A 27,716-nucleotide genomic window follows, 5' to 3' on the forward strand; every position below is an offset into this window, starting at 1 on the left:
TTATAGGAACAAAATTTCTGTGCAACATAAACAGTAATACACTTTGCAGATTTAAGCCCAGCCAAAAGCAATTCCAAAAAGTAAAAACCATTATTTCTCTAAATAATCACAGAATTTTTCTCAAACGACATTCAAACCCTCACATCACAAACTTCCTCACACACTACGACACTCTGATTTTGCATTAGACAAAAAGAATACACACTATTGTGTATCTCTGTCTAATTCAACAGAAAAAGATACACAATATTGCGTGTCTCTGCCTATCTAGCGCAAAATCGAACCGAGTTCGAGACAGCGTCGCAACACTACGAGATAATATTGCTAAACAGCAACACCACGAAGAATCGTTCAGCATGGCTAGTACTAGAGCTCGCTGTGATCACGCACATCCACAGAAAATTCATCTAGATAAACAGCCCGCATCCCTACCCCACAGTCCCCCGAGCATCCTCCGCGACAGTAGTACAAACTGCGCTCACCGCCTCTGGTGGGGATTCCCCGAGCACTGGCGACCACGTCCGACCAATCCCCACCCTAACCCCTCGGTCGTAGCCTCCGCGTTCCCTCGCAGTCACGTCAGTGCGCTCTCGTCCAGCGTCGGAATCGCTTGTCTCCCCAGTTTCGTGGCTCGTCACGTGCGTCTCTGCCACTGTGCGTCCTGCCGCGTCCCGCGAGCGTGCGCATCGAGAAAACTCTCGCGCTCGTAGAAACACGTTCGCTCAGTGTTACCTCTGGAACGCGAGCGTGTGCCTCGAGGGACCGTCGGTGTGCGTCGTGTGCGCGTCCTCGGGGCCGAGTCGTGCTAAGCATCGCCGCGGCTGATTCAGTGGCAGGAGTTGTGTCTGGAGAGCTCGTCGGAGAGAGGCCCCGACCCGAGGTGGGAAAAACGAGACTCCGGAAGCGAGCGGTCGGCTGATCCCGCGGTGTCTGCGCGCCTCCGACGCCAGTTTCGCTTTTCTTCGGGCCCCCACCCTGATAATGGATTAATTCTCGCCGGGGGAAGCTCGCCCCGGCACACGGAGCAGAGAGCAGCGGCGCTCCGCGATAAATCAAGGTGAGATCCGGCTTTGTTTTCGAGGAGGGTGCACCGATAGCCTCTCCACCATTGACCAGCCTCCGCGTTCTCCTTCTGCCTCCCTCTCGCTCCATCGAGACCGCTCTCTCGCCTCTCCTCGTTCCGCGGCGAACGCTGCAAACGAGCATCCACGGCGTGCAGCATATATTTTGCGGCCTCTCGGCTTCCTTCCCTTTTCCTCCTTCGCTGTTACCTCTCGCCTCCTACCCCCCTTCTGCCTCCCTCCCTCCCTCCGCCCCGTCGGGCCTGCTCTTCGGAACTGGACTCGTGCATAGGGACCAACGAGAAACACATGCACGCGAGGCGGTCTGCCTCCGAGCCCGCGTCCTCTTCTCCTCGGTCCTTCTGCATTCTGAATACCGAACGACAGACCTTGCCGCTTCCAATTCCCCTCGGTTTCGACGATGCCTACCGAATATCGGCTCTCTGCGGTCGCTCGGCCCACGAACGACCGCTCTTTCGTGTCCCTGCGAGGGAATCATCCATGTGAACGCGATCGATAGGCTCCCGGTACGTGCCCGTCGAGTAAATGCCTCGAGATTCGTCGTTTTTCTGTTTCGGGAGAACAGTTGACGGTCGATGATGGTTGCTTGTTAGCGCGTGGCGGAAGCGACCGATGGGGTGCTTGTGGGAGGCGTTTCGGAGGAGTTGATCGACTTTGGGAGACGGGAAGTTGAGAATTCGGGATACTGTGGACTGTGTTTTAGAATACGGTTTAGTGGAGATTGAAGTGATATGTGGCGCTTTGTTTGAGGGACGATGGCTTTGCTCGTGAAATGTTGAAGTCTTGTGAGGGAACGCTGAGAAGTTTTGAAGTTGATAGGAACAGGTCGAAAATATGTACGTATGTATATTGAATATTATTTAACGAGAGTACGTGTGCAGATGTAATATTTCTGTGAAGCGTAACTCATATACTTCTGCTATGGAAATTAAATGTACTTATAGCTCATTTTCATTTTGCACATTCTTTACATTCGTGTATTATGGGGTTGCACGTGATTTTAAAAAAGTTAAGGATTCTTTTCTAATTATTTTCATTTAGTTTTGTGTGATTCATAAAGAAGCAAGGTTTATTTTATGGCGTAACTTTTTTACTTTTTTAAAGCTCTCTTTTATTGGAATATATCTTTGCAGCAGTTATGTTTCTGTTTTGGAAATATTAGTATTTCTTGGTTTACAAGGGAAAAGTTTCTTCAAATCAATCTGCTTTCACTAGAAGTACAAATTTTATCTTGTAAACTTGAACCAAGGTGTAAACTCAAGCATTTATATCACGATAACAATTTCAAGGTAGTATTATACAGAAATTATGTGAGTGATATTTCCTCATTATAAAGTCGTCGCTGTACCCCTTGTTTCTGAGAAATATTCTCTCGTTTTCCTTTCACTCTCTCTGCTGATAAGGCAGGAATAAACTATCAACGCGTAAATTAATCTCAGTCAGAGAAACATTTCCTACTCTCTATAAACTTGTTATTTGCGCTAAGCTCTGAGTTTATAGTGAGTAAATACTATTGAGTAAGCACCCGTGAACGAGTAAATGTAATAATCTGGGAGTCGATGTAACAGTTAGTCACATAGACATAAATATTGTTTTGAGAGCAGGTTGCATTTCATCAGTAAACTCTGATTCTAAATTGAAATACATATTCGATATTCTGTAAATATTCAGTAGGAGGACTTTAATGTCCATTGTGGTATTTTAAAATAAGTTGTCTTAGTGGGAGTTGATAGGAAAATAGTCCAGTGATTAGAAGAAAACAGAGAGATGAATTATTGGAGATTCTACGGTCGCACGGAGCAGAAAAGGGGGTCGCGGAAATGAGTAGAATCTGAAAGAGAAAAATATTATTCATATATTTCTAGTATTCAAAGACTATTTCCATATCTGGATTTCAATCTCCTACTTATTTGTCACAAATTAGTTTTCGATACAATAGCTTACTCTTATTCTGAGATCACTACTTGAGTTTATCACAAATTAAAGAAATTAATCGTACATTTCATATCTTCTTCCATTCAACAAAAATTCGTAATGTATGTCATTGATTTAGCCTCCGCCACCACATTCGTAATAGCCTTGTTTTCGAGATATCGAATGATGGATTAATTCATCTGTCTCTGGAACAGTTGTCAATCGTTCGAACAGTTCCCCACGCGATTTCTGCATAGTACTTTGTAGTGAATCGATACAATCTTACTATATGAACAACTTTTTATTTTTTCCTATCCAATAGACTGTGTAATCGATTTCACAGAAAAATGAATGCACCCATCTACGGTATATATAAAAATAGAAAGTCATCGAAGCGTTTCACTTAAAACCAAAAAAGAAAGATATTTCAATTAAAACGATACATCTCCAGATATCGCATTTAAAGTTGAAATTTAATGGTTCTTCAATTTATCAGTTCCACGCAACTTTTTCCATTTTATCAATACAGCTCCATATCAAGGAGGAGTATTAATAATTCAAAAGATAAATCGAGCCTCGATCGGCTTAAGGAAAACAAGTATTTTTCTCAAGGCCTTGCAGGCGCTTTCACGCTATTCAGTCTAACGACTTTCCCCATTTTTCTCGGTCGTCGTTTACACGGCTCGTTTCACGGTTAAAGATATAAAAATAATAAAAGGAGCAACGCGTGCTGTCGATGCAGCAAGGTGGTAAAGAAGGTATAAGAAGATGTAAAGTGTCTTCACTCGCTATAACCTCGGGGTTCACTGCTAGCACTAACTTGTAACTAGGTTGCAGGTTTTCATAGATTTATGGAAATATGTACAAACTTATAGGACGCATATAATATTCGAAATCATAAAAAATATATGAAGAATAGAGCGAAAATTATGTAATAAATATTTGAAAGATGGATCAAGCTTTAATGTTGGTCCCAATTCTTTGACAGTGATTATAAGAATATGAAGTTCTATAAAAATCTGCAATCTATTTACAACACAGTACACGTTTCCTCTTCTTACTCTCAATTTCCCAAAATAAGACTTTTCCTCAATTCCACTTTTCAAAACAAAATGAAGAATATATAAAATCTCCCTTTAAAATCAAACTTGTCCAAGTCTGATGCTCTCATAGTCATATCACGCAGCACTGAAATTTCTTTGTAAGTCAGCTCTCGCTCTCATATCTCTATCATTGACATCGAGTATCGATCCAGCAGCGATTAAATAACACAGTATGGCCCAGATGAAACGAGCCTCCGTCAGTTTCGCTCTCCGATGACATCTGCTTGCTCTCGTAATTGCTTACCTGCTATTCATACGCGATGAGCTCTCCGTTTCGAATAAGGACTTCGATCAAGGACGCTCTCGTCTATACACGACGAACGCGCGTTTATGCAAATAAAAGCGGGCGGACATTGTGTCGCATAACAACGACGTCGTAGGCCACGCTGCCTTCTGTCGTCTTTCGACGGCGATAGGATCGATACGATACTTGTCCACTGTCTTGTCGTACCGAGGCACGCGTTCACCGCGGCTGAAATTATTGCTCGGTTGAAACGCAGCGATGGAAAATAGGAGAATGGGATACGCGGATGCGCTGTAACGAAAGATTTAGGAGAGAATCGCGTGGGCTCGTTGTCGAAGCGCGTTTGTTCACTCTCAGCTTTAATTATCAAGTCTACTCGGGCTCACCCTCGTCGCCAATTAGCGGGGCTCTTTTTCTTTTGTTTCTTTAATTACTCGATTGTGCTCATTCTGGGCTTTGCTGCCGCGGGTTCGTTTCAATGTTTGGGGAAATATGTTGTCGCGCGATCTCTTTTTCGAGAGTCGGCTATGATTCAAATGTTAATTGTATGGAGGGGGGATATTAGGGCCCCTTTGTGCGCTTGTTGCTTACAGAGGGTTTAATCTCATTTTAATAGTTTCGGAGTTGGGGATTTTGAGAGGCCTCTCGCGGGGTAAATGAAATGGACTTTGGATTATTCTTTTCCTGGATGTTTTCATGAATAAAATTAGGAAGAATTGGGTAAATAGATCCCCGCGGCTCTGTTGTATAAAATTGTTAATGAATTTTAAGTTTGTTCTCGATATTCATGGAAACACAATACGTAATAAATGATTCATTGTGAATACATTTGCTTCGTGAATACTTCTTGGAATTCAGAGTAGTATAATTAACTGAAACTGTTACAGGCTCTCTCAGTGGGCCTCAGAAAAACGTCAAGTCAAACAAAGCCCAAAATATACAATTTTTAATTTAAATAATACCTGTGACTTGAGGTATTGACGTTTACAGTTTTCAAACTTCAATATTCTATATTATATCATGAATCAACATTAGCTTGGAATTTCAAATAAAAAGTCTGACCAATCCGAATGGACACCCAAGTCGCCAGCCCAGTGGACAGGAAGGGAAGAAGAGATTAACGTAATTCTATATCCGCTTCTTATCGTTACAACACATATTTCATCGAACACGTCAGCCATACTAATCCGATGTTATTCGTCGTTTATTAGCCGAGAGGCATAATTCACCCCCTCCGAATTCCGTGGCGTTTAGACGCGAAGAATGAGGTAGTCACGCAGAACGTATTCATCCCTCTGTCTGCGAAACGTCCAAAAGGATGGCGTCGACTTGTCTCGCGGTCGCGCGCGCTCGACATCACCCACCTGGGCGACGATATATCACGCGAAACGAGCGTGGATCGGCTTCTTATTGGCTTGGCAACGGGCTTACACCGTCTACCGAGCAACATGACTAATTATTGCTGTCCCGGTTCAGTGTCTTCCAGTTTACCTTAGGCCTTGTGGGCTTGCAGCGCGCCTCTGCCACTCGCGACTTTGCAATTGAAACAAACCCATTGACGGTAATATGACTGAGAAAGGATTGACTAATTTATCTTTGCTGCAATGAATATTCTTCGTCCGTGTTTCTTGGACTTTCTGACAAGCACTCCATTCTGACAGACACTAGTTTCTTTATGGTATTAGAATCTGTGTTTCTTTGGGGTCTTTTCTGGTCTTCCTGCATTTTTTTCCTTATAATTTATTCTAATATATGTGAGCTTTCCTCTATTATTGTATTTATAAAATTTCTTACTAGCCAACATTTCCCCGCCATTTTTAGAAGAATTAGAGGATTTAAAATTTGAAAATTTAAACTAAAAAAAATAGAATAATAGACTAGTCTAGTAGAATAATTCTTTCAATAATCCTAACATATTTACGATACAAAATATTGAAATTAGATTACTAATAATACTCCCACAAGATATTAAATCTTGACTTCCCACTTCCTCATACCTCGAGACTCCCTATTCCTTCACTTTCGCAGTGGCATAAACAAAGAAAACTCATCCTCAATTTCCCTGATCGCGCTTTCCAGCGAAGTCTCCCCAGTCCGTTTCTCACGTTCAAACAAGGACAGTCCGGTTTCTCGCTCCTTTTTCGCGATCGGATCAGCGAGCCAGTGTCGAACCAGTGTCCAAGACCAGTACCCGACCCGATCGCTACGAAAGGACGTCGAAGACCGAGGCTGTGCTCGATTGTCATCGTCGCCCGACGAATGGCGAATGGTAATTAAAAGCGTCGCGATCGCCTCGTTAATCCGCGGTCGCGCGAGCCTCTTATCGCCTCGCGGGCCACTGCTGAGAGTGTATCTGATAATGGCCAGAGCGGGCTCGTCGGCGGCGTCGATTCATCGGCCGCGTTTCCGCTCGAACGACACGCTGGAATAAATATCGGGGCACTGTGAGAGAAGAAAAAACACACCGACGCAAATATCGCCGTCCCGCGCGGTCTGGTGCAAATTTAACGAGAGCGACTGGGTGCCAGGCAGGAAGGAAGCCGCGCGCGCGATAGTCGTAAAAAGGCTCCGAGATAAACGACGCGACGAGCTTTTTCTCTCTTTTTCGGCGGCTAGATTAGATCGGAGGAGCGAAGTCCGACGCCCAGCGCGACAGAATTTTCGGATGATTATTCTGTTAAGAGAACACCTCTGCCAATTCAGTTTCATGCTACACTGTGCTTAATAGAATAATAATAATAATAATAATCAATCTTTAGATCGTTGTGTCAGGTATTATAAAAGAAGTGTCGGTCCAAATTGTTTTCTGAAGTGTGTAACTTCTGGTTTTTTGAGATGTGGCTCATTTTCGTGTGATTTAGGTAATAGAATAATTTTTTTTCATTGTGGACTTATATTACTTCCATAGTAATTAGCACGGTTGGTTATAGAAATTGTAATTTTTGAGTGATGTGGTTTTCTGTGAGATTATTCTCTGAGAAAATTTTGTAAATGGAGTTTTATAGTTTTTGTGCAGCTTTAGATTTGTTAAGGGCTGCTATAGTTTCCCTGCAGCATAGGGTCTTAATTAATTTCTCCTTTTTCTTGAGGAACTTCAAGATGCTTGTGTTTTATTTGCACTTTGGTGAACTTGAAATTTTGTGATAGTGATGGGATTAAATTTTATTCTCTTTCTTCAAGTGAGTTGATTTTATGGTATTATATAAAAGTTGTGTGTTAGGTGGAAACGTGCACATACTTACGTATTTCTGTACACGAAATATGGTAGTGTCGTATGTCGTATCTTCTGTGTTTGATTAGTGATAAAAGTTAGTCTTCCTATAATCTCACCTTCACCTTTTTTTAGGAGTGCAACTATGCACTTGGACAGTGGAATTATACTTTACTCTCTTGTGTATAAGAATTCTCAATATTCTGTAGAATTATGCTAATATTTTTACATATTTTTGTAATATCAAAGAGCTACCTTTAATAATAAATATTATATTAATATTAAGAACCTCTCTAAAAAGAGTCTTAAAATTATTCTTCAATTTACATATCTGCTGAGCTCTCTATAGAATACCAGAATAATCATCCCTTAAATGCAAGCAAAAAATACTTAACATTCTCAACAATTTATACATCCTGCACATACGTGCAAATGGAGACATTGAACCTCTCAGCACAGTGTCAAGGGATGAAAACGAAACCACCACATAAAACCTAAAATATACAAGCCACTTTTTGCCCAAGGAAATAACTGAAACGCTAAAAGAAAAAAAGCTGCAATAAAACTCCTAGAGTACCCAGCGAACGCGACAAGAGACCTTCCCCAAAAATCACCGTTTTTGCATCGTCGTCCATAAATCCCAGCTCGTTCCGAAAAGTGACAGGAGTATCCTGTGCTCCCCTCGTGTCAGCCTCGCTACTAAATTAGCCCCGACGTCTTTCCCGAAGAAATACGCTCGACGAAAAAAACGAGAACGCGGCGAAACATCGCAGACAACCGGTAACATTTCAAAACTCTCCGCAATCGATCACTTCCCTCGGCCGTACGAGCACTCGTACAACACGAACACCTTTCCTCAGTCCACCGTAGAAAGCGTTCGAGATCCTCGGGCCCCAGCGTGTTTCCTACGTAACCTGTTACTTTGATCGAAAACTTTCTAGTTTTTATTCCTTCCCACCTTTCCCGCGGTCGTTCGTCGTTCACCTTCGATCGAGTCTCGTCCCTCCTCGACTCGATCGAATATCGACCGATGGGCCTGCAGAGGGAGGGGGGAGGCACGCGGCCAGGTCGAATAGAGACGACTGGGGCCCCCCCTCGAGTCATTATCGGCGTCGTTTCGCGCGTCGTCCCACTTGGACCGCGAGCAAAAACCGCGTTCCACGCTTTAGTATCCGGTAAACCTACATCTGGAGGTGGCTCCCATTATGCGAACGGGTTCCCCGACAAACCATGGCCTTTTTTGGTCCACCCTCGACCGCCGAGACCCCATGAAAGGCGAAGGTGGAGAACGCCTTCGTCGCGGAGTCAGCGTGAAAAGAGCGCTTAATGAAAGAAAGAAAATGCTCGCGGGGGGGTGGAAGCGTAAAACGGAAACGAGACGCGCGTTTGAGACGGTGACACGCTTTCAGGCCTCGGACAATGGCTACGTATCGCTCGCTCGTTTTCGGGTCAATTGTCACGAAAACTGAGCGTATCGAACGCCGAGCGCTTTTCGGGGCGGAAGGGAGAGGGTGATCGTGTATATTATCCCTTGAATCGCGTATCGTTTCCTCTATTCACCGCGTCGAGTATCGATCGACCACGGGCCTCGGGGCTTATGAATTTATTCAACCTCGATGGCGCCTTAATTGACGACAATTCGGCGACGAATGCTTTTTATAATTCGCTTCGAAGTGTCCTTCGCTGTGCAGCGACCTCACCCCTCGGCCACGCCTCTTGTATCGGTTTTTCCGAACATTCTGGGGGGTATTAACTATTCAGAAAGAGCTGTTTACGGGAGGCTCTCTGTGCCGTGGAAATTGGTATGGATGAGGGACTTTTGCGTGGGTGTTTGGTTTCTTGAGGACGAGAATTATGGGCATTGAGGGAAATTGGAGATTTTAGGGGATGAGGGCTGGGGAATAGGAAAGGAGGATGGTTTAAAAAAGCTTGGCTGCAGGTTTTGGGGAAATATTCTTTTCTTAAGGATCTCTGAGCAGTGCTTGATTAGAATTATCGAAAAATGATATACATATACTGCCTTTACCGAAAGAAACATTTTATTAAATTTTTACATCTTTTTTTCAATGCAAAAATTAGATAAGTTTTACGCGTGTTCCATCGACACTGGGGTACTTCTCCATATATCTGTCACATGTTAATAAGTAAACTCAGATATAAAAAAAATTGTTCATTGTATGTATAAAAGATCTTTTATAAATGATTTTAATCCAAAAAGCACAGAATTGGATACATGCACAGAAATACGGAACAGTACCCCATTCGCCTTTTCAAACTTAACAAATTCATCAAACACTCACACCACTTCTAACCCGAAGCGCACAAAAAAACAATTCAAAGGAATCGCTACCTTTTGTCTCCCATTCATACACGTACACGCAACTCCCATCCAGCTCTGCCTGCAACTTTCCACGCTCTCGCGCACACACGCAGTATCCAAGGCCCACAGCTCAGAATACCAGCGTCAATGAATCAGCCAGGACAGTCCAAACATAATAAGCCGCTGATCGCTAATGCATCCCCCTCCCTGGGACCAATCAATCGCGAGTCGTCGGAACAGGGACACCCACGCGATCGAAAGGAGCAGTCGCCCACAGGCTGCTCTGGAGGCAGCGCCTGGTGGCTTGCTTATTTATTGCGTTAATTACAACGCCCTCTCGCTTGTTATGACGCAGGGCATGTATATCGTGTCGCGGGAGTCATTGTGAGGGTGCAGCGTCGGAAAAGGGCAGGTTCCTCGCGCAGGACAAAGGGGGACAGACAAACGAGGGACGCAGGGGGTTGTATCGCCACCCCCCGACGGGGTCGCGGGAAACGGTCGCGCGTCACCTCGCGTCGTCGAAGCATTGTGGTTAAAGGAATTATTTTTTAACGAGGCGGCATTATACCCGCGCCTGCGTTGTTCCTCGCCGTTGTTTCGCGGAAAAACCTTGGCGAACGCTGTCTCGCTGTGTACGGGACTTTTCCCCCCGTCTTCCTTCGCCCCACCCCCTGCGGGGGCTGCAGAGCGCTTTTCATGTCGCGTCAGGCTCGTCGAGTCGCGTCCCCCGCGCCAGCCCCCTCCTTTTCCCTCTTTCTTTTTCTCTTTCTGCGGGGCGCACAGTCGTTTGCCGCACACAGGGACGCGAGAAGAAGCGTATACGCGACACCGTCCCTTTGACTCTTCCCTCCTCCGCCCTCAGGTGGGCAGGTGAAACCGTAATCGACGTACGCGAGCCACATCACCCCTTTTTCCTCCTCTCTCTCTCTTTTTTTCTCTCTTCATCCTTCTCTTTTTCTGGCTCCCTCGCGATGGAAGGATCTAGACAGTGGATTAACCTTTCCTCGACGAAGACGGGATCCATCTCGCTTAATGAAATCATGCGTTACAGAATGCAGAGTGGCAGCAGCGAGTTTACGATCCAGGGGTGGGTTAAGGGTGTGTACATCGAGTTTTGTAGTTTTGTAGTTCTGTAATTTTGTGCTCTGTTGCTTTTGGGGATGAGCTTCGAGGAGAATCGCTGGGTTCGAGAAATGGAACTTGTTTGAGGTGGGGTTAGAGAGCCGAATGAGGGAGGTTTTGAGAGGGGTGCATAGAGTAGTTTCGCGGTGTAAACTCGTTGCTGTTCTTGTTATCTCTGATAACTAGTTTTTCTGTGGCGAGAAGAAAGTGGGTGTATATACGAAGATTCATCTCAGAAAAAGTTTTTATAGTAGTACATGGAAACAGTGGCCACAAAGATTTTGCAAAAATCTCCTAAGTAGATTTAAACTGGGTAGACGTGGTGGTAAAATTACCACAATCCACCTATATCGATATAAATACTGTTGGAAGACCAACCAGACTGTTAGCCCTGTTGTCATCGATGACCACTGCTAATCACTCTTGTTTTCACTTTCTGTATCATTGAACAAATTCGTCAGACTTAGTCATAGTTATCTAAGGACTCTGGTCATCCTCTCCCCACCATACTCAATAGTCCACATAACAGAAAATGGACACAAGTATAACCTCTTTTCCCTGTTGTCTGAAAAAATACATAACTTTATATAACACGTAGACCCACCTTAATTCTCTTCACACAAGAAGCTCCTCATCTCGCAACGCAGATCAACCATCCTCCTCAGCTCACTCTTGGTCGAGCAAATCAAGCTCATCGTTCATCGTCCACACAAAATAGCATCCTCCCACCAGCGCAATTTGCCGCGCAAACGAGCTTCATTGCAGTCCCCATTCTAGGCGTCCAGAAACACGGGCTTCCAGGGAAATTTTTCGCCCGGTTTCGCGACACTCGCCTCGATTACCACCCACTCTTCGAGTCCGCTCTTCACGGTTACACAATTCCGCATAATTCGCGCGGCCAGTCGCGGCCTTTGTCCGTGTGGGACGCGAGATTCGCGGAACGCCGCGTATCTGCATAACGGGTGTGCGCCGCAAAAGGGGCGAAAAAAAATGGCGCTCGTCCTCCCGAGCCCAGGCGAGTTAACACCAGTTGCGAGACGACTCTGCCCCCTCCGCTAGACAGCTTGGGCCTTTTGCTGGGCCGGCTGCCTGGTCCTCGCTCCTCGTCCCTCTCCCCTTCCTCTGTTGCTCGCCCTCGAGGTCCCTCTCGGGCCCCGACCCGCCTGGAATCTGCATCGAAACGCGGAGCAGAGAGAAAGAGGGCCGTAGGTCCCCTCCGAAAGGTCAGGAGAGCTCGGTGGATCCCGACGAGATCGGCGATCGTAACTCTTCGGAGGAGGAGAGGTCCGTGGTTCGGCGCGGTTCCACGAATCAGCGATAGATAAATAAAGGAGATAGCGAGCGAGGGGAAAGAATTGTTCCTTTGTTGTCTCCTAACCGAGCTTCTGTGCTCGGGCTCTGTGGGGACACGCGATGGAAATTGAAGCAACAAATAAAGAGCCGATTCAGGGGACCTTCGTAGCTGGTTTAGAGTTTAGACCACTGTTTCGTGCTTTACTTTTCGACTGGACTTGCTTGACTGTGTTTGCTTAGGATTTAGTTTGATAAGGCTGCGTTGAGCCTAAAGGGTTGTAGAATGTTTTCGCGGTTCTTGGTGGAAGATCAAGTTTTTTTTAAGTTGTTGATATTTTCAGAATTTTTTTAAAAAATGTGAGGAATAGAAGTTAGTTCTTCATTAATTGAAGATGAACTTATAGTGAGGGACATGTTCAGGAATTAACTTATGTGTTGATATCTCACTTGTTTCTTAACCTTCCGAAGGCACACTTGACTTAAAAAAGATTTGTGTCTCTTGTGCAGTTATCAAAGTAGAGCTTCGCTCTGAATAATTCCTAGCTATGCTTGAATATCACAGCAAGCTTACAACAAAGGAATATACAGCATCCAAAATGATTGTCTCCTATAAAATAAATAACAATAATTCAAAAAATGAGTACCTCAAACCTGCATAAATATTATATCTAGATATCCACGTATCAGGATAAGATATTACCTCTCCCATTTCGCGAGCCTTCACCTAGCCACTGTAACCCGAAACTGGCCAGCGTTGCTCCAGCAACTGCGTTTTTCGAGTCTCCTATCAGACGAAGCTGCGTCGCTGATAAGGATCGAATCCACTTTGTCGGACTCTCCGAACCACTTGCGGCATTTTCTCGGTCGGTGTCACGTTACGCGCGGAATCCTTGGAAAAAGCACGGAAGGAACGATGATACGTCTCGGTATCGCGCTTTCTCCTTTGTCTGAGCGTCGATTCTCGGAAGCCTCGCGCGATATGGCGGCGTTTGCTCTCGAAATAGGGATCGTTGTGAATGGAATATCGAAAACGGGCAGAGGTAAGGTGAGGCGCGTTGGAATCGGCAGTAGTCAAAGAATGGGATCGTGTTTCGAGATGCCTTTGTGGATCGACGTAATTGCTGGAGCTTTTTGTTTGGCTTCCGCGGTTGAATCCTCGCCCCGCGGTGTCTTTTAGGGTTGGAGGCTGGTTTTCTTGAGGAGCTCGGAATTAGTGGACGTACGGGACTTTCCTGGAACTTTTTCGGTGCAGGACCTTTGTGCTTGCGTAAAAGGTGATGGCAGGTTAAACTTGCTGGGAAGAAAGAAAAAGTTGATATTTAATCTTCAGTTTTTATTACATTAAGGTATGGTCACTTGGAATTCCAATACATGATTTCCAAAAAAATGGAATTTGGAAGATTCAAATAAATATTGTTCAAGTTTAGAGATAGAGATATGTGCAAAATTATCCAAAAATGTAAAGAACTCAATTTCACATTGGACAGAATAGGTATAGGTATAAAAGGAAATTAAAGATTTGGAGATTTACATTTAATTCAGTTGAGGGTTAATTATTTTTAAGTAGGAAGGATCTCTCTGTCAATAAAAATTGATATTTGATACTTCTTAGCGACAATTCTTCAAGAAATTTTTAAAGAACTTTCATCAGACCTAAAATTCACAATCCTAATATCGCTACTATACATACCCCTATTTGTTAGTCCTCAAATCTACTTAAAATAACTTATGCATTGTAACTCCATGCCTCTACAGAATTTAGAATCCTTGATTTCTAGAGTCTACTGTACAAAACCATTTCTATTCAAATTAAGCAATTCTTCAGCGAACCGAGATCCTCGAAACCTTGGGGCCCAGCAACTCTCGTGCACAGAGGATCTAAAAATACCAATCACACTAAACTACTTCAGCTGTTCCTATTAACTTCAGTAATTCAATCATTCAAGGAATTTATTATCTCATTAAGGAACACGCTACATATAGCAATCAACGCGTGAAAGAAAATTGAATCGTACACATAGCGGTACTAAGATTGCCTCGAACTTAGAAAAAGCTCCGCGTAAGCCCATCTGGCTCTGAGCAAGATCGGAAATATCGGTGTAGGTAACACCCACGAAGGCGTACGTCTATCAAACGGAACACCTGTCACGATCGAATGCACAACGCAGGTTGGATTGATTCAGAAAAAGTTTGATCCGGCTGGCAGGAAATATGCGGTATCCTTGCAGACACCGCCGCGACGGCGAAGACCGTAAGGGGGAATCTTATGGTGCGGTGACGACGTTTCTCGGTGGCACACGGTCGATAGGGCCGCCACTCCACCACCGACACGTTCCCAACCACCGTCATTCCACCCACCATCAAAGCTCCCCTTGAAGCTTTCCGACCGTGGCCGTGCTATCGACCCAACAGCTTCCCCTGTGGATTATACGCGAATTTTTAACGGGCCCAAAACGCTAGACACGTCCAATGATACGCAGAATAGTAGCTCGTGAATTCATGGTAAGCTGGAATGAAAAAAAAAAATTACTGCAACTTTTATACTTGTATTAACTCGTATGAAATGTTATTCTTATCGTCTGAGATAAGGTTTATAGCTAAAAGCATACTTATACCAGTAGGAATTCATGAAATACCTAGACTTTTTTGTTTATACTAATTTCTATCTAATGTTACTCTCATCTGTACTTGTAAACCTTGTATAATAATTTGAGATAAAATTGCAGCCAAAGCTGTAGCATAGAATTGTACTAGAATTGTATTTTATATACTGCTGTAATGTGGAAGTGTCTAAATATTTATGCACAGTGGTATACGTTAGGACATCTCACAAGAACAAGAGAAACCACAGTCTCATCCTCCTAAAATCCCTCTGAACTGAGACTCAATCTCCCTCCTCTTCTCAACTCCCCAGATTTCCCTTCGCGACCTCCAACCCCATAAACATCTGAGCATGCCTCAACCTCGAGGCTGCCCTCCGCCACGGTGCTCCTATAGGTCAAGAAATCCAGCAAGGGAAAGCCACTTCCAGGAACTGTCTCCTCCGAACGAGCGTCCGTCGACGATTCGTTTAACCCATCTGAAAGGGCACTGAGCGACCAGTTTCGTGATAACCGAGTCGGCCTCCGTGGAATCGAGTCCGCGGCGTAACGCACAGAGCCTTAATTAATGTTTTCCCCCGCGAAGCGGCAGAAGAAGCGGCCGCCGCGCGAGCCACGAAGAAACGACCTCGCGGAGTCCCTATTGGTCAACGGATCGGTACAGTTCGCCTTTGTTCGCGATCAATTAAAGCCCCATGCCTGTCCCTCAATCGGGGTCGGCTCGAAATAAGATTTCTCCGCGGTCGGAGGAAATTCTGGTCGCGTCGCCGCGGCATGCGTGCATACGGTTTGTCGGGACAGAAACCGACAGCGAACAGGTTCACCTTTTTTCCCGCGGGCGGTGTCGAAAAACCCACCGTTCCCTTAAACGAGCCGCAAAATAATGACGTACTTGCTCGCGCGCCCGTTCGACAAGGTGTTTTTAGGATTGTCGCGCCGCTCTTGGATGCAGCGACTTGTTCTGAGCGATAAGACCACCGTGGATGTGTTGGGGATTCTGTAATTCAATTCTCGAGAGGTGCATCTCGCGTCTGGTAGGGGGCTTGGTGAAGGTGGAGTTGAGGAGGTTTTGGAGGATGGTCAGGGTGGATAGGATTCTGTGACAGGGTGGATAGGATTCTGTGACAGGGTTCAGGAGTTTGGGGTGTGGGGTAGGTCTGGGTTCTTTTAATTCAATTCTGGAGAGGTGCATCTTTGGCAGAGAATTTCGTGAGGGAAGAGTTGAATGTTTTGGAGGGTGGACTATGTATATTCTACGCAGGTGTTCACTTATAAATCTATAATAAAAAATACTAAAATATCTAGGTATTTATAAAACTGCCAACCAAAGTCACATTTATGGAAATTCCTATGATTTACCAAAAATTACTGTCTACTAATTTCTTCATCGGGTACCCACTTCACTACCATCTTGAAAATCCCCAAAACTTGATTTTCCCCAAGTTTTCAACCCCCTCAAGAGCGAAACCAATCGAACCGCTATGTAGTTCAGGCAAACACGGTAAATTTCCCAGAAAAGTGCGCGAAATCGTTAGCGAAAGCCTGACTCAACATTTCCCGCGTTAACGACCAAATCAGGAAAGATTAAAGCCTGGCTGGCGAGGCTTCAGATCGACTCCGTTCGTCGACGCGTGATTAAAAGGGATCGCGACAGATTTCGAGGAAGCGTTTCCCCAGTCGACCTATCGATAGACCGCGATGGGTGGTTCTTTTCGCGGAAATGTGGAACAAGCGCGCGCCTTGTGGCCCCATCGCCGTCTCGCATTATTCCGTCTAATAAAGCTTGCAATCCAGTTCGACGCGTGCAGAGGGGCCCCCGCAGGCCTCTTTATGGGCTTTGAAGAGTGGAGACCCCAATTTTCCAATTCCGCGGCGAGTGAATGGGGCCTATCCACCTTTGCCAGGGAGTTACCTGCAAATTCTTATTCACTCGAAAGCGTCGGCGCGAAATAATCGCGAAAAGGATCCCGTGGCCAGTGTCTGTGCTGGGAAATCGATAGGTTTTCTTGTGTGGAGTTCGTAGAAACGATTAAGGTTGTGCACTGAGGTGACTTTTTTAATAATACAGTTGGGAGTGATTAAGGTGGCCCTGAAGTGTTATTAACAGTAGAATTACTGAAGCTAGTACATGTCTATTTTTTAAGGCGTGGTAAAATGAAGTTTTAGTGAGGGTTCATAATTTCTATTCTTTTCCTCAACTTTGATCAACATTAATTTAAAAGAAAATAGTATTGGTTGAAGTTTTAGAAAATGATTCGTTCCACAGTGAACTAAAAGTAAAAATTAGGAGAAGTGTGTACTACAATATAACTTTATTATAAACTTTGTGCTTTGGATTCTCTAGAATTGATCGACAAAGTTTCAGTGAGAAATAATTACTTGAGAACCTTCACAGCTCGGAATTAAAATGATCTTATACAATGGACTGACAATTAGTAGATAAATCGCAACGATTCCGATAACTATGGCAACGCTTTTAGAGCAATTTCTCAGAGGGTTGGCTCGCGTCGAGGAGATTTTAGCGAAATTGATTTTAATTGAATCGCTGAATAGAGGGACGAGCGAAGAGGCTCTTAATTAAATTCATTGGAGCTCGACTGAAGGCCTGGAAATTCTTTTTACACTTGCTGCTTTGTTTGGCCCTGAAAGTGAGTCTTTACCATTTTCTTTTATCACGATGAGCTCCTTAATCGATCCTGGAAGGTATCACTTCTTCCTTGATCCAATTAGAATATCCTTTTATCGCGAGATGGTGATGTAAAAAGTGTGTATAACAATTGATTACTATTCATTAAAAAGTAGAACACTTTGGAAATATTTTATTAAAAGAATAATCCTTTTCCAGTGAACAGATAATATACAGTATTATATTGCGCTAAAAAATTGACAGAATTTCGAAAAATGAACATTCTGTATATGTGTATATAGCTGTAGATAGCTACTGATACCAACTATCTTCAGTATTTATTATTTCTGCCTTCCTCCTGCGATAGTCAACGTAAAACTGTGGATAAGTAGACAGTAATGAGTTTCTGTTCGAGAGACTCCCCAGTCCAGAGGTTAAAAAGTGTCACAAATTAGAAATTAAAATTGCCAGTAAATGTGGGTTCAGAACCTCTTTTAGCAAGCTCGTATGAAATGCGTGGGGAGTCGAAAAGCAAATCCCATGTAATCTCGAGTCGCAGGCTACCGTCTATGGCGATTTCACTGAATCTGATCAAACGCTACCTTGATCGTTTCAAATAGTGAACACGAGTTGAATAAACAGATAAGATAAATATCATCGGCTGGGACACTCTGCTATCGACGACAAACCGGTTACCATTTTTCTCGAGCTTCATATCTCCTCGTACCTTTCTTCAATAAAGAATCGATATATCCCGATTCTATTTATACAAGTCGCTTCCTTCTACTCCTACTTCTGTGTACATGTTACAGTATTGCGACGTTTGTCCAATAAAGTTTTATATAATCTGCACATATTGACGGGGCTTCTGGAAAATAAATGAGAAATATTAGGATAAAGCTTTTTCTGGCTTTCCTCTTTCATATAGATTTTGTTGGAGGGAACCTTATGTACAGAAATTCTATCTTAAGAAGTGTATTTTAATTCTGGTGTAGAATTATTAAACAGTGCGAGATTTAAAAATAATTGAAGTGACTTAGTATTCTTGAAAAACTACTCAATGTTAAAGACCTCACTTTTCATCAACTCAAATCTTGCCATATTTTTCATCAAACTCGTATTATTAAGTACACAAACTCCCCAAAACTACAGAATCCTCAAATTCCATAAACTCGCAACGAAAAGAGAAAAAAGACGAGAAAAAAATTGGCAAACCTTTCGCAATTGAATAAGAAAAGCTTATATTATTCAAAATTCAATACTCCCACTTTACAAATTCATTTCACTGTTGCGCGAACGATGCCCCATCCACCCCCAAAATGGTTCCCAAGCCCCTATTCTCTCCACTATACGTATCCCCGCAGTTTCAGAATTGCCCAACGAGTCCAGACACTAAAAAACAGTCGTTTCATTCGCAGAACTAAATTTAATCCCCCTGTAGGTGATTAACTCGGTGTGAAACGACGTCGATCGGGGAAGGACGCTATTGTTCCGCCAGTTAGCGCGGCGTGGAAATTTTATTTCGCGAGCGTACGCGAGATGCAAACGCAGAGAGGGCCCAGGCGTGTGTGTCGATCGTGCACGACCTCTTTCCTCCTCCCTGCTGGGTCGAGTCGAGCGGACGAACGGGAAAGTTTATCGCGAAGCAACGAACGGTTGACAGCTCGGTGATGCATCGGTAGCGATTTGCATTGGCGTCGAGAGCGACGGAGCACGGGGGGACTCGTCCTTCTGGATGCCTTCGGATCACGGGGGCCGACAAAAACCCGCCACGAAGGTCGGGAATTAAACGTTTTACCGTTACCCCATCGATAGGGACACTTCCTGGCTGACGTGGAATTCTGGGGGAATCGGTCGGTCGATCGACCTGAATCCCCTTTTTTCCTGATTGATCGAGGGTGGATTTTAAGTATAAACTGGTTTGCAGACCTTGTTGACTGCGCTTGGTGACCTCTGGCGCGATAGTTTTTCAGTACAAGGTTCTCGAATTCTGACATTCAGGTTTTCAAGTATTCCATTAATTGTATTAAGTATTAATATTGAGTATCTATGAGAGCCTAAAACTGATGTTTCAGGTATAAAAGTAGATGTCATATTAAGAATGAAATGTAATATACAGACAAATGTATACATAAGAAGTATAATATAAATATGATGTCCTGATGTGACGAATGTGTCTATAGAGAGTGACACTGGGGATGTGACGTCACTCATCCCTAGGCGTAGGGTCGAGCCTGGCAAGCATGTTGCAGAAGCGCCAAGGCTAAGTGTCACGAATCCCAAATCTCCCCGACGCAGTAAGTCGTCGACCGAATTCCATCGCAGAGGCGAGTAATCGAGAGGACGAATTTCGCTTTGGGCAGGAATTCCGCGCGTTCCCTTTGACAACTTCTCCAATTTGTCTCGCGAGCCACGCTTCCCACGCGCCTCGGGAGCGGTTTACTCAACGGCAGCCTGCTCTAAGCCGCCATTTATCTCGGCCCCCCCTGAGATAGCGTCGTCGCTGGCTCCTCCAGGACACATTGTTTCCAGCGATCCGCGCGGCGGTTATCTATCGGCGTCTGAATATTTCGCGGCGTCACGCTCGTTCATCACTCTCCGTGGTGCTGTACCCTCTCGCGTGTTCCTCGTTGGCCGTCACGCTGCCTCTCCTCGCTGGCTCGTAACGTAATTAAGTGACAACGAGCCGTTTAAAGAGCTTGTAAACACGAAACGCGGGGGCCCCGTCGTTTATCTCCGCCACCCCCTCATTAAGGGACGCTTATATCCTCAGCGTAAATCGGAGGGGCTTCTAATTAAGGGCACATGCGGAGGACACCTTGGGCCAGCGTGTCTTGAGGCCCCCTTGGGTACCCTCGGGTCTCCTAAGATCTCTTTAAGTCTTCTTAGGTCCTCTTGGTTCGCTCGAGGTCTCCCCAGTCGCCCCCTTCGTGTCCTCTTTTCGTCCTCCGATCGGTTCGACGATCGCGAGCATGGTTGTCCAGGGACCCATGGGTCGGCTGAGCACCCTGGGTTCAAGGGCAGCCGTGGGTCGGAGACAGATCGTCGCGGATAAGAGCAGCAAGAGAGGTATAACGAGCACCTCTTCTCCTTCTCTCATCCTTCTCTCATCCTTCGCCGCTGCCTCGTTGGCCGCTGCTGCTTCTTTTTCTCCCTTTTCCCTCTTCGCTTCCTCCCTTTTCCATCAGATGCGTCATCTTCGAGCAAAGGAGAACGGGACGATGATTTACGGTCTCGAGCCTCCTTACTGAACGAGAGAGAGAGTCAGGACCTTCTGCCTCCCCTTACCTGACCATCGTTCTACCTCTCCATCGTTCTACCTCTCCACGATGATCCTTCAGAGGAGCTGGTTTCGACCGAGTATATACGAGCCAGAGGACGACTGGTGCACGCCCGCCAGTCGCTCGTGAAAAGTAAACAGCCGACCGTGGCAACGACTAGCCAGCGCGTCATCCTCGTGCACCTCCCCTGGCCGCTGGCTAAACGATAGAGATAGGGGCCAGGGAACGGACAGGTAAAACGTGGAAGGTTCTATGGAGTCTGCAGGGACGCACCGAGGTCTTGGAGAGGTTCGTGGAACGAGTGGGTTGCTACTTGGGTGGGACTTGAATGGGATGGGGGAGTGGGATTGATGAGGATTTTGGGGTAGCAAAATGCAAACTGTAATAGTCTTTTTGTTGCGAGGTTGGTAATATGTTCAGTGTGTTTTATGAGGGCTTAGGGGATTGAGGTTTGGTTAGTGTGTTGGGTGCTGTATCCAGAAGTTGATATCTGAAGAAACATCCTAGTGAACTGTGTAGATACTTCAGTAGTATAAGGGCTAAATCGTTTTCTAGAGATTTTAGGTGTTTTCTAACATATGGTATACAGTAAGTCGATAATCCACTCACCCCCTCAAATCCCCTCTGCCACCAACTTCCCCAAAACCCCCTAACTCACCTCGTCCACTTTCTCCCGTGGAAACGTGGCTTAATCCAACAAGCTTACCCGACTCGTCTAAACCACTCACCCCCTTTCTCCATCCCTAACACAGCCCTTTACCACCAATTTCCCTTCAAATCCCCTCCAGCACGAACTTCCCCCAAAAAACCCCCAAACTCTCATCGTCCACTTTCTCACGTGGAACCGCGGCTTAATCCAGCCGCGCGCTGCGGCCCTGTGGGTGCCCCGACCCGGCGAAACGTCGCTCGATAACGTCGATAGCGCGCGAGTTACGAGCGTGCACACCGGGTCGTTCGGTGCATCCGCCCCGAAGGAGTCACGGCCCCGCTCTCTCTGTTGCAAACGCGGCAGAAGCGACGAGGAAGGACGCGGAGGAGCGGACACGCATCGGCGTCGTTTCCGCGGGAGGAGCGACGGATCCAATTAACGGGCCCCGCGAATCCATAATTCACTCCTAATTAATTAGCGTACACTCGCGCGAACTGGTGGGAGAAACGATGAGCGCATGAGGGGGAAGAGAGGGAAGAGGGAAGGCACGTCGGGTAATCGTGCTTGCTTGCTAGCGCGGAGGGAAAGCGAGAGGGAGGGGGAGGCGAGCGGAAAAAGAGAGAGGCGTGACATAGGCCACTGTAATCCTTTCCTGGCCACGTTTACTCATGCCCGACGAGACGAGCGAGCTGTAAACTCGCCAGCTAGGACAAAAGCGGCTGCGAACCGCTTCTGGCTTCGCGGCGTGCCGCTGCTATTAACCCCTGGATTATTGTTCGCGGTGGAAATGATGGTAGCTTGCTTGGCTACCACTGCGCTTTCCACGCTGGCTTGGAATATTCCTCAGACCGAATTGCGATGTTTCGACGGTAATTTCGGAGGTTTTCGGAGGTATTTTGACGGTTTTAGATGTTTCAATGGTTTGGTGGGTACTTGGGCTGAGAGATTGTTGTAGGCTACCTGTGAGCCTACCTATGCCTATGAGAGTGGTCTTGAGCAGGGAGACTAGCTTAGATTTCTGGGGAAGTTGGTTTTTGGACAGAGTTGGACGTATCGATCCCTTGTGAGAAAAAGTCACAGGTTGAGAAGTTATGAGTTTTGTGTCTGTTGCATGGATTATTGTACAGTCCCCATGCAGATTTAGCATGGCTACTTGGATTCAAGCTTTAGCACCTTTAAATGTCTATTAGTCTTATTTATACTAATGTAGAATCAAGCATCCACTCCTTGCTCTCTCAAGATAAGACAATCTCGAACAAGTCTATAGAAGTAGTCTTCCAAGAGCAAGTGACTCAACCACCCATAAACGAAGGTAGCAAAACAGTTTTATAGGATCCCAAGTCTCTAAATCCACCATCTGTCATCATCATACTATTGTCCTGAAGAATATAGATTACCTAATCTCGTTCCCTGAAAAATACTCTAGGCGCAACTCGTTCCACTGATCTAGAATCCACTAGCTGACAAGTAGATAATCTCCACAGGCGCAGACTATCAACTCTGCACAATAGCTGTCCACGCGTGGGCGAGTAGAATACATGCTACTTCGCATTACTCTACGCGCCATGCATCATTCTTAGGGAACATGACATCAATCGATTTTAATGCACCCGATATGGCAAGAGACTAAAAGAAACCCATTCCAGTCGAGAGTAGGTACATACATACATGAATACCTGAACTGTGTTCTTATCCAGCAGGCATGCTCAACTGGACCTCCAGAAGCACCACCAGCCTACAACCTATATACCCAAGTTATAGTATTTATATTACAATAATTCAGTTCTCCATAAAAGTAACTCCACAAAAATTTGACCAACCTCTCCGAGCCTATACCCAGGTACAAGTACCTCTACATCTCAAAAGGTTGCTCAAGAAGACTGCTCTCAGAGGTCAACACAACTGAAGCACTCTACCCAGCCTAGCTCACAACTCCTCCGACCACTTTCTCATCCACATCTCAATCAAACTCTCCCAGTAGCCACCTAACTCTTTCAGTAACCCACCCGCCCTGCTCCAATTTCCGAAAGGTCCGCCGGTCCCCACGCTTTCACGCGCTCACGCCGTTTCCACTGGCCGTGTCGACTCCGCGAACAGGATACGACAACGACTGATGCGCGTATTCACGCCGCGAGAAAACAAACACGTATTCGTGTTACAGGCACGTCAACCGTCGACGGGCCCTCGGTCCCCTTTTTCGCGCGCGAGCCCTTTTTAGCGAACTGGTCTCTGCCCCCTCGCCTCGCCGCCGTCGAGCTGAACGAACCTGAGGAGGGCGAAACCCGAGAGGCCCGCGAGAGACGCAGGAAGTGGTCGGGTATTGGGATCCACTTTAAAGTTGACACCTCTCGCGTTGGGCCCGTTTTCTTGCGCCTCGTCGGGGCCTGGGGACGCGCGGTTCCCGCCGAAAATACCGGTTGCGTGTTCCGGTGTGCGATTACTCACCGTCTGCATCCTGATCACGCGACACCACCGCGCGCCTTCTTTCCTTTCTCTTCTGGTCAATCGCGAAACACTACCCCTTGGGACACGGGGAGGGAGGAGGAGGAGAGTTTGGGGGTACAGATAGGGAGAGGTCTTTGTGCGATGCATCGTGAAGTGCAGTGGTGGAGACATGAGGTTCTTGAGGTTCTTGAGGTTCTCTGGAAGGAAATTTTGTGAACGTGGAATTGGATTTTGTGATGGAGCTGAGGGTTGGTGAGTGACTTGTTATTTGGTGTATTAGGAGAGAGAGGAGGAGGAGAGTTTGAGGGTCCAAATAGAGAAGCCAATATAATGAAAAAGAAGGTATACACACAGGAGATACAATTAAACCTCATTTTTCTAAATACGTCGTTCCAAAATCCTTTAATTCGTACCCATCTACTTCAATAAAAGCAGGCATACAAGCTTCCATATTTCCCCTATTAAACTCGAAATCAGCGCTCGCGTAATATAGTCCGACTGACCGCAGCACGGCAGCGTGTTAACTCGTCGGCCCGTCCTCCCAGCGATGGCAAAAGAAACTGGACCACGCGCCGAAACGCGTTCCCCGGCCCCATTAAACTCCTCGGTCCGCTTTTTGCCCGCCGCTGGCGCGGAATACCCCGCGGGAGCGTGTCGCCACCGCCAGGCTATTTAGCGATCATTAACGCGATTCGTGTAAACACAAATCACGAATCCGCGTTAATAACCGGATATCCCCGTATTAATTAACCAGCAGCGGGGCGGCTCGACGCGAGGCTGCCTCGTAAATTCGAATTAAAACGAACGAGCGAGATCGGCCCCCGACGCGGTTCGAATTAAATACGCGTTTCGCTCGCAACGAGTCGCGCCACCGAAAGATTCTTACCAATGGCGACGCGAGCCCGTTTTCACGGCCGAATGGAAAATCGCGATTTAATGGACCACAGGGACACCCCCACGCCCCCTCTTCCCTGACACGGCCAGTTTATAATTTACGACGCGCGAGCACGATTTCGCATCGCGAATTGAAAGGAACCGCGGCTGCCGAGCGCGATCCAGACGATAACGCGGCCGCTGATCGATCTGCCGCGCCACTGTGCATCCGATCCAGAGTTCACGAGGCTGCGATAATCGAAACGGCAATCGAACAATGGATACACGTGTGGCGGGGAATTTGTAGGATAATATTGAGGCAGATTGCAGCTTCGATCGTGCATTTGAAGCATGGGTTGCAAACTGGATAGTGGATCGTGAATAGTGGATAGTCGACATTCGTTTTTGAGGGAGTTTGGGGTAGAGGTGGGTGGGGTGAAGTTTGTTGGGAGCTGTGTGGAGAGATTTTTAAAGAGAACGCGTGCAGTGTTTTGCAGTATAGCTTTTTTTATTGGCAATTTGTGAATTGACAGATTTTGGCATTCTGTGATTGCGTTGGAGTTAGTTGTATATGGAGAGCTTGTAGAATTGATGTCTGCACTCGGTATAGTCTGGTGACTTCATTTTTTATGAGCAATAACTATGTAGAAGATAGAAAACTTTTGCCTGATGAAATAGGAAAGTAGGGGGAGCTCCAAGAATAATTTCACGAAATTTAGAAATTTAAAAAAATACTAAAATTCTGCAACTGATTTTTGTGATCACCTCACAATGAAAGTACACTGTATTCCTATGTATCAAAATTGACACCTAAAAAATCATCTCCAACACTCCACTTCTACATACAAAAATTCCAAAAAAATCAATGGACCGAGAAGTCCTAAAACTAAAAAGCAGTCCCCCAAAAATCCCACCCTCGTACCCCAGAGATAGGCCCCACATCTCCCAGTAATTCCGCCAACCCTTTCTCCCGCAAGGTTCCCACGAGACTCCAAGAAGTATCCCAGCGGCTCCAGCTGCACTGCAAGAAGATCGCGAGCGTATTTCAGTGACGTGGGCGCGAGTATCAGGAATACCTCTGTCGCTTTTTATCTCGGGGCCCATTGCTCGTTGGCGCGTAATCGCGCGTTGCGTGTCATTGCCGATTGAAAAAGGAAACGCTCTCGCATGCCACTGGTCCCGTGTCGCCTGGGACGAGATACGCGAAGTTATTAGCGGTCCCCGCTGCAGCGTCGCGCAAGGCCCCGCTGGCGCGTCGCGCCTATCGCCGCGGGCCTCTAATAAACAGTTCCGCTTATCTGTCCATTCGCGACTCGCGCTGCCCTCTTCCTTTTGCCCCTCTCACGGCTGGACTTTAATAAACTCGTCCAGCGAACGGCGCAATATCGATGTTTGCGTATCTGCGGTCGTTAGATCGCGCGGCTGGCGACCTCTGGAATGCTCGGGCCCGCGATCCACGCTGGCTTTTTCCACGATAAGGCGCCGACCAGCGGGGTGGGCTTATAATTTCGGCGAGATATTCCCGCTGGGTCGAGTAATATGGAGAACGACGCTGGGGCCTCGTAAAAGTTTAGCGGCTGTGATATTCTGGGCAAGTTTGCCCATTCTGCGGTCCATTGGGAAGTCGTATCGCCGGGGACTTTGTCGTTCGTAATACGGGCGAGATTTGTTGGGTAATTTTTGCCCGCGGAATTTGCTGGGGATTTGCCACGATTCAGCGAGAGGGCTTCGGCGGGGAATTTGTTGGATTGATAAGGGGGATTGTGATGGGGTGTTTTCGATGGCTGTTTGGAGCAGGTATTTGAGCCGCAGTTTAGGTTTGTTATGGTCTATGCTTTGGGGTGGGAGGTGAGAGATGGTTTCATGCTAGGGACTTTTTTTGTTAATCAAGAAAATAAGCTGGAAATGATTATGAGAAATTAATTTTATTCTTTTGATTTTTATTAAGTAACAGTCTACTGAGATTAATATAAAAGAGTTTTCGGAGATGAATCTCGGATGGCGAGCTTATATCGGGAGTCATGTTCTCACATCAATTCATCCATCGATAGATGACACTTCTGTGATCGAATACAGGCACACAAAAGCGTGTAGGGTAAGAGACCCTATTACTGTGCCTGAATCTATTACTGTACTTTACATAGATTTTATGTGGAAAACACAGTAATAGGGTCTCTTACCCTACCATCTGCTTTAAATAATTCTTAAACTCAAGTGACCATCTCATAACGATCTTACAACAAAAATCCACTGCCCCCTAACGAAACTAACCCCAAATAAATAATCCTTAAGCAAGAGGTGGGAAGTTCCTCAGATTTCTAAATCCCAGAAAAACGGCAAACCAATTCCTCCTCGAATTCCTCCGCGCCTCGATCGCGGGCGTTCATCGAGTATATAAACCCCGTGCTATCTCCTTCGCGCACGACGAAGCCCCACAGGGTGCCCCTCAATTTTTCTCTCACAGCCGAGCGCGCAGGGGTAATAAATTTCGAGGCTCCGTTCGCGGCAGTTTGTGCGCGGAGGACGTCGCGAGCGCGTCATCTTGGAGATATAAGGGAATCGGCGGCAGGGGGATCGACTTCCGCGGTGATTCGACGTCGCGGAACGATCGATCGGCCGTCGAAAGAAACGCTATGACATTTTTCATCGGGGGACGGTCGCACACGCGTGTCCCAGCGGCGCAGCGATACTCGCGTTTCTTTCGCGAGGCCCTCGGCCACGTTCACGTCCCGCCATCGACGTATATCTTCGTCCCGTGTAAAATGTTAAACCGACAACGGACATATTTCACCTGTCCCTCTTTGTCCTCCTGCGCGTAAACGTCAGTGCCTCTCATTCGATCGTGCCCCGAGGCAATCGGGCCCGTTCGTTTCAATTAATCGCCGCTGCGCTCTGCTGTTACGCGATACTCGAGGGAATCTGGAAATTTGACGGGATTCGATACTGGGTCGAA

General features: G+C 46.2%; 1 protein-coding gene across 4 annotated transcripts in view; it reads left to right on the top strand.

Annotated features, from left to right (window-relative positions):
* Fz2 (frizzled 2) overlaps positions 1–27,716 on the top strand; it is a 144,749-nt gene that overhangs the window by 104,367 nt on the left and 12,666 nt on the right. Inside the window, exon 1 of one of the 4 annotated variants that reach the window (XM_076390613.1) lies at positions 940–1,057. The exons of the other annotated variants lie outside the window; for them this stretch is intronic. The gene's annotated coding sequence lies outside the window, so the exon portion shown is untranslated. Of the gene's footprint in view, positions 1–939; positions 1,058–27,716 lie in introns of those variants that run through there. 4 annotated transcript variants of the gene reach the window in all.

The sequence above is a fragment of the Calliopsis andreniformis genome, unplaced genomic scaffold (genome assembly GCF_051401765.1).
Source record: "Calliopsis andreniformis isolate RMS-2024a unplaced genomic scaffold, iyCalAndr_principal scaffold0022, whole genome shotgun sequence".
Taxonomy (NCBI): Eukaryota; Metazoa; Arthropoda; class Insecta; order Hymenoptera; family Andrenidae; genus Calliopsis; species Calliopsis andreniformis.